Below are 8,708 nucleotides of genomic sequence, written 5' to 3'. Positions count from 1 at the left end.
GCTTTAGATCACAGCAGAGACTGCCGGTTGGGTTCCGGAACCGGCTCCGGATGTCCCGCCGGAAGTGGTCCAATATAAAAGTGAACCAAACCCTTGAGCAAACCAACGCATGCGACACATCAAATAGCGGCTTTTTCGATAACCTGGTGAACAGTAAGCAGGAAAATAGCCAGCAGAGACTACCGGTAGTGCTCTAGCACCAGTCCCGGATGTCCCGCCGGAAGTGGTCAAATGTAAAAGTGAACCAAATCCATGCATACAACACATCAAATCGTGGCTCTTTAGATAACCTGATGAACGGTTAACAATAAAATGGCTTCAAACCATATTAGAGACAACCAGTAGTATTCCGGAACCGGTTCCGGGTGTTTTGCTGGAAGTGGTCAAATGCATATAAGAGCCAAACCCATGCATGCGACATATCAAACCACGGCTTTTTCGACAACCTGATGAACGGTTTACAAAAAAATAGTCTCAGATCACATTAGAGACTACTGGTAGAACCCGTTTTGTATGTCCCGCCAGAATGACCAAAATGTAAAATGAATCAAATCCATGCATGTACATCAATTTTCGGCTTTTCAGAAAACTTGTTGAACAGTTAGCAAGAGACTAGTCTCAGACCAAATTTGAGACAATAGGTACAGTCTTGGAACCGGTTCCGGGTATCTCACAGGAAGTGGTAAAAACAGTGAAAATAATCAATGCAAACTATAAATATGTGTAAAATATCTTGACAAACTAATGCAGGCTCATCAGATCACATCTTCTCATATTCCTGAGGTGTAAATATACAGTAGAATGGGGGTTCCATGAGAAAATTGAAATTTAGTCGCATCAACCTCGAGCAAAGTTTTTCAATCCCCTTTTGCGTCTAAAATTGCTGCGCAAAATTTTGATCCGACTGATTACTCCTCGCGCTCTGTGATATGGTTCTAATTTGAATTGGATTCAGCTCGAAAAATTTCACTTGCTTTCATTTTTTGGTCAATTTTTTTGAATCTAGTAACCAATGATAATAAAATATAGCCTGATGTGTGCAGTAAAGTGTTTATCGAAGACTGTAAAGTGATTTTTGGTTGTGAAATAAATTATATTTAAGCTTGTTATTATCGTCGTGGTATTGATGGTATTTCAGAAATAGTAAAGGTGGTCACGCAGTCAACTAAGAGGTCTGATATTTTTCAGTTCTGCCTATATGTACATTGAACATAACACCGGAAATATGTGCCATCAGTAACTCGATGATGGCTTGGATTCTTGCTTTTATGAATAAATTATTCACAGGATTCAGCATGCTTACGTCGACGGAAAGATCATGAGTACATATTCGACGAGAAAGGCACTATACCACTAGGTGGATTAATCCGGTTTTTTTTCCTTGAAGAAGCAACTTACAACTAAAAGACAATTAATAATAAAATAAAATATATGAAAGACGTTGTCCACGTGGACATTTGCCGAACCCCCACCCCCTCTCCGTGGACAAGCGTGGACTTTTCGCTAACCCCCTCCCCCCTCCAAGCTGTCCACGTGGTATATGGACGACCCCTTTGAAGTTTGAATGGGAACGATTTGTTGAATCACCCCTTGTCACATTTTGTAAATAATGTTCTAAAAATCTGAAAAAATCATAGTGGGTCAGAAAAAGTGGCTCTTTCATATAAAATCAAAAACTTAGTACGTTTTTCAAAATTTAAAAACCCAATTAGGGAGGCTTGATCCCTCGAGGATTTCACACACATTATATGTCTATGTCAGAAATAAAATTCTATTCGCAAGCTTCTATTTACTTGGAATTCTGGTATATTCCATGATAAAATGTTTCAGATTATTATTATTTTAGTACACATCATCAAGTCTCCCCATTTTCAAAATACGGCATAATCATACAAATGAAAGGAAATCGTACAATTTGATATGCACCATATTTATAAAAAGTACAGGAAAACTGGACAAGAAAATGAATAGGATTCCTCTGGTGTTATTTTCCCTTCAAATGAACCAAGTGATCAAGTGTCACTCATTTTTAAAAAATACGTCATTAGACAAGCCTCCATAAAATATAGTTTTGAAAACTTCAACAATAATTTACACACTTAATTGAGATTGCCGGGATATCAGCATTTTTCCATTCTTTTGCCGAGATTTGCACAGCCGAGTAATCAGCAAACAACAATTTTGCTGAGATCTCAGCAATTTTGACAGTTCATTGCTGAGCTTCGGCAATCGTTTTGCTGAGAGTCAGCTAACAAATGTCACTTTTTGCTGGGATATCAGCTGATAGTTTTACTGAGCAGTCGGCTGTGCGCGTTTTTGCCGAGCCCGCAAATCTGTTTTGAGTGTGTAAAGACCTTCTGTTGTGTAAAAACTTGCAATAGATGTTTACCTGCTATTCTGTACGAAAATCGAATCTATTGTGTTTTCCTTAAAGTCACAGACGATTTAAGAAAAAGGGATCAAGTCTGCCTAATCTCCCCTACGCTTTGCGAACAACAGGGATATTATTGCCATAACATTTGGAACGGTGGCAGTGCTGTATGCCTGCCAGGAATGCGAAGAAGCGGAGGTCGAACTGATGCTGAATGTGCGGAAAGTCAAGTACATGCTGGTAGCCGGAACCGAACACGACCGGATCCGTCTAGGGATAGTAATGTCACAGACAAACAGACGTAACACTCTGACATTTCCCATCGTACATCGATTTAACGGTCTTTTTAAAAATTTGATAGTTGGCTGACGCCCACCCGTGGCGCTTGCATCGTTTTTGTTAGAGTTTGATGTTTGCCCACTACCGCCACCTAGTTGATGGTCGGCCAAACTCAGTCCTTTTAGTATTGGGCGAACAGGTTTCCGGGACTATGATTTGAATCGCAGAATGATCGACGTGTTACGTCTGTTTGTCTGTGGTAATGTTACGACAGAGAGGGATAACGTCGAGGGGGCGAAGGAATTCGTCTACCTCGGATCCTTATACTAACGGCTGACGACAATGCACCCAGGCAATTAAACCTAAGATTTTCATAAGGTCTAACGACTAGATTGAATTTCATAAGGTAGGTTTATAACGCAGAATCGACTCACTGTTTGGCTTTTATATACATTTAGCAAGACGATATTCTCAAGCGTCGATAGCCGCGTGGGTTGGGCACGAGCTCAGCACTCAGCGAAAAAAACTAGCGAAATTCATCGAAATACCTTATGAAAATTTGCTATAACTAATTCTTATGGATGGCATAAGAATACCTTATGAAAATTGATCATGCTTGCTATGACAAATTTCATAAGATAGACTTATGAAAAGAACAAAAAAATCTCAAAATGAAGCAGACTGGATTCGATCCATGAACGTCGAGATCACCGAGCCCGTGTTTTATCCACACAGCTACCGACGCTTGAGAATACCATGTTGCTAAACATGAATAAAAGCCAAACTGTGAGACGATTTTACGTCATAGAGTGACCTTATGAAATTCATCCGAATCATTATGAATTATTTAAAGGCCGTTTCATAAGTTGGGCCTTATGGAAATCTTAAGGTTATTTAGCTGAGTGAGTGATCTCGACGTTCATGGATCGATTCCAGTCTGCATCATTTTACGATTTTTCTGCTCTTTTCATAAGTTTATCTTATGTAATTAGGTCATAATAAGCATGCTCAATTTTCATAAGGTATACTTATGGCATCCATACTTTACAGTTATGGCTAAATTTCATAAGGTATTTTGATGAATTGCGGTAGTTTACTTCGCTGAGTGTGTGAGTCGTACAATTCGGAGGCTCATCATCAGAGGAAGCCGTGCCTTCTATAGGGCACTGCATTGTTTTGATTTTGTATGGGATTTTGACGTTTCTTGGCCTTGTTGTTTACTAAATTTCTGTAAGAGTAAAAGAGAAGGAGAGAATTTCATGCAGTGCCCTATGGGGCAGTCCATAAACCACGTGGTCATTTTTTTGGGACTTCTCAACCCCCCCCCCCCCCCCCCCCTCATGACCACGTGGTTTATGGACAGCCCCTATGGGATCGCACCAAATGCACCACGTACAAAACGTAGTGATCCTATATGAACACGAGATATGGACTATGCTCGAGGAGGACCTTCAAGCAGTCGGAGTTTTCAAGCGACGCTTGCTAAACAGGATCTTCGGCGCTGTGCAGGAGACCGGTGTGTGGCGGAGAAGGATGAACCCGAGCTCGCTGCACTCTACGGTGAATCCAGCATCCAGAAGGCGACCAAACCCGGAAGGATGCGGTGGGCAGGGCATGTTTGAGCGTGTGAATGACTAGATCCACTTGCCTGAACTCCATGGCACAATGGGTCCAGAGCCGCATTTACGAAGACAAACATGTTTGTGCCTAAACCTTGAGTTTTAGGTACATGGTGTCTTTGGAAAAGTTTCTTAATATTTTTCGACCTTTTTTCTCGTCATTGTGAAATTAGGGTGGTCCCTCTAGTTTAGCTGATCCAAACATCTGCTTTTTAATAGTTTCATGTATGCTTACAAAATGTTCTACAAAGTTGTAAAAGAACTTATTTGGAGCAAGTTTGCCGAATAAACCATTATTCTATCTCTTGTGGTTCCTAAATTATATATATATTTTTAAATAATCATGTTAGGGTGATCCATGAAATCCAGTTTTCTTGTAATAACTTTAAATTCATTCGTTTCTCGGAAAAACTTTGTTCCGAACGCTTTTAGGACTATCAATGGCGCATATTTTTTCCAAAGAGCTCAATGTTCTATCTCTCATAGTTAAAGAGATATTGGCTTTTTTCTTCAAAAAATCACTTTTTTTCAAAACGTCATACCTCAAAAAGGAGCAAATGGATTTTCAATCACCAAATTGCATTGAAAAGATCGTACTCTGTTCTATCGATAGTGAAAAAATTGTGAGTACCTTTTTTGTTTGAAGGTTTTTATTAAATTTTTAAAATACGGTTTTTTACATAGAAAATCAGTTGTAACTCTTAAAATCGTTGAGATACAAACATGGCGCCTTCGACAATATTTTGAGTTTTTGGATGCTCTGAAAATGCCCACAACAAAGTATAGCGAAAAAAACAACGCATAAAATTATATTGAATAAAAACGGATTTTCATATGGAAAACAAAACATTTCAAAAAAAATTCAAATCGTTTTTGTTAGATACAGTATGACCCATAAAAAAATGCGAAAATCCATTTTTTTCTTTCTTTGGTAATTTTTGTTGCAATATTTCTTATGAATTCAGTTTTTTTTAGATAGGGCTACAATAAGGAGGTGATTTTCATACAGGATATCTCAAATAAGTGTCAAAATATTCATTGGTTGGTTACGTATATGGGCAAGGGGGAAGACAGCTTTTGCTCTGAAGCCTACTCTGGAGCTAGATTTTGAGCAGCTCCGAGCAACTCGTGTAACTCGATTTTGGAATGTGCTTAGCAACCTGCTGTTACCCTGAGACGGCAGCTGTCAATAAACAACTTTGAATGAGAAAATAAATCTGCCAGAAGGGAGAGTATTAACCTTCCTTTGACATCACGTCGGTGCAAGCTCGCTGGCGCAGTGTAAGGTTTGGGTCAAAAATTACCCCAATGCCAAAGGAAGGTTAATCAAATGTGTTTCACTTCACTGGAACAAGTTGAGCCCGGCCTCGGATTATATAGCAAAATTATTGCGACGTTGTAGGTATGCTTTTCTTCTTCAGGCTTGTCTGGATCCGGCACGGCTTAGTGGGAAGAGTGAGATCTAACGGATTCATGTGCGTACTCCAAAACACGGGGTTACTGGTACTTGTCCCGTGTTGTTTCCGTTAAGATATAGAGCGAAAATTTCATTAGGCTGTTCCCGGTCTTAGAGTAATCGTCTCCAAAAGAATATTGTTGATCTATTCCGTAAAGTAGATTGTAGATTAAGCAATAGCGGTCTCTTCACATCATGATTCCAGGAGTAAACAAAACGATTTTCTTAGGTGGTGGAAAAGTGGCACAGACCTTGTAAATCCATATTTGAAAAAGTAGCCAAATTTTGACTACAAAAATTCAAACGTTGCTTATGAGTAGTTATAAGTTGAACAAAAACTGCAAATCCATTGTTTACCTATTTATTAAAAATATTCTTAAAATATAATTACAATAAATAATTAATAGAAAATTTTGTCAGTGGCCAGTGCTGTTCATGAATTTTTCGTTTCCTGGATATCGCTATTTGGTATCATCTGAAGGCGTATCAAAGATTCTTCCTACGGTTTCGGTTCCTTCTGACTGGACCCTGGAAATGTTTCAGTCGAATTATATTTGTTGAGTATTCAAAATTGGTAACTAAATGTAAGTCATTTCACTTCCCGCAAATCTCAGCTTGGCTTCAGATTTCACGATGCCACCGCAACACGGAGCTTGCATTCTTGCATTCGTTTCGACTGGGTCGTTGCGGGATTCCTCATACTCGGTAGTACCGATCCTTGTTCCGATCGGTGATGAATGCTGCTATCTAGAGGACTATACTCGTCTCGATCGTTCGCATATTATGGCCATTTTTCGAGGCAACGGTGTTCTTGCCGAAATAACAGTTATTAATTAAATAACTCCTGGTCAGCGAGAAACGTTCAATTTTTGCTCTTTTTTTGAAGCTTTGCCTTAGCTTTTACGGCTAGAGACACCGCGGTGTACGATGGTGGCACAGTTATTGCGATGTTCCGGAGGTGCTGCTATCCGAGTGATGGTTGTCCCTTCTTCACTGTAGTAGAACTGCTCCACAAAGGCGTTTCCGGAACCACCATTGATTTGCACAAATCATGATTTCAAGCCGACCAAACATGGGGAACCAGACTCATATTTGATCGCATCTTCACCACAACTCAAGTGAAAATGTCATTCTTGTCCCTGTGGTTCAACAAGTTTAGATCGAAGTAGCCATATACATCGAGCTTTTCAGAGCAAAATGTGAGTAACTCAAAGTTGCTCGAGCTACAAAGTGTTGCTCTGTGTCGAGCTGTCTTCCCCCTTGTATATGGGATACCTAATAGTTGCCATCAATTTCTGAAAAAAATAAATGTTTCCTCGAATTTTTGGAGCTTTACGAATTAAAATGAAAACTTTTAAATACATGTAAATCATGCAGAAATATGTACTCTTAAAAACGCGGCCCTTTGAAAAACTTTTTGAAAACAATATCAGATGCTTAGGAACCAAAAACTAAAAAATGTGGCATATTTCAAAACCCTTAGATAAGATAGATCCATAAAATCCATAAAGTCGAGTCAAGTACAAGACACTGAAGACGACCTTACAGTTGAGGTCGAAATACGTATCTGTCAAAGGATGCAAATTCTCAGTGGAATTCAAAGGAACCGTACTTAACCCGATTTTCTTTTTATCTAACTTCACCCTGTTTGAAAAAAAATTCAAAATAATTTCTTGCTAATGAAGGATCATAAACCTACGTTTATAATAGACACAAATACGTAGTACTTAAAAAAAGTTTGATACTTTATACATTTGTTTTTCTGAAAATGTCCATTTGTCGCACACTCTAGTTTTCAGTAAATGTCACATAACTTATAAGATAATTTTTTTTTCACCTGTCTAAATCACCAACGATCGCCTGAAGACCTTGTCTAGCTATGAAAGTGCTGTTCTTGAAATAAAATTTAATTGAATGTGATTGAGAGCAACTTGACAAAAATTTCAACCTTAAAAAACACCTCTGGTGCGAGGACGTTTTTGAGATCCTTATCTTCAACATTTCTTTTTTCAAAGGTTTATGATTCAAATCAGTAAATGTTCCTATGCCGTTATTCATTGATAGCGAAAATGTTAATCACTGGTAAATATCAATGTTTACATAAAAGCTTATGGTCCACTGCACGGATTTATTCTGGCCTGCTTACTCTCACGCGAAATTTGACGTTTGAGCGGTGTCGGCACCGCTCAAACGTCAAATTTCGCGTGAGAGTAAGCAGGCCAGCAAAAATTCGTGCAGTGGACCATCAAAGAAACATAATTCGATATCTTACCAACATTGTGCCTTAATGGTGATCACAGTATAAATAAACATTGGTTCTAAAATGAAATGGATGAGCATTTATCAAGCTACTTTGATCTATCTAGCAAAGAAGAGTTAAATTTGCTTGAATTGATTCGTTTTCCATATTAAAATCCGTTTTTATTCAATATAATTTTATGCGTTGATTTTTTCGCTATACTTTGTTCTGGGCACTTTTAGAGCATCCAAAACCTCACAATATTGTCGAAGACGCCAAGTTTGTATCTCATCGATTTTAAGAGTTACAACTGATTTTCTATGTAAAAAACCGTATTTTTTAAATTCAATAAAAAGCTTCAAACAAAAAAGGTACTCACAATTTTTTCACCATCAATAGAACAGAGTACGTACTTTCAAATGCAATTTGGCGATTGAAAATCCATTTGCTCCTTTTTGAGATATGACTTTTTGAAAATAAGTGATTTTTTGAAGAAAAAAGCCAATATCTCTTTAACTATGAGAGATAGAACATTGAGCTCTTTGGAAAACATATGCGCCATTGATAGTCCCAAAAGTACTCGGAACAAAGTTTTTCCGAGAAACGAATGAATTTAAAGTTATTACAAGAAAACTGGATTTCATGGATCAACATGATTATTTAAAAAAAATATAATTTAGGAACCACAAGAGATAGAATAATGGTTTCTTCGGCAAACTTGCTCCAAATAAGTTCTTTTACAAC

The sequence above is a fragment of the Aedes albopictus genome, chromosome 3 (assembly GCF_035046485.1).
Source record: "Aedes albopictus strain Foshan chromosome 3, AalbF5, whole genome shotgun sequence".
NCBI classification, from domain to species: domain Eukaryota; kingdom Metazoa; phylum Arthropoda; class Insecta; order Diptera; family Culicidae; genus Aedes; species Aedes albopictus.
The sequence above is the reverse complement of the archived record's forward strand: the minus strand, read 5'-3'. Positions refer to the sequence as shown.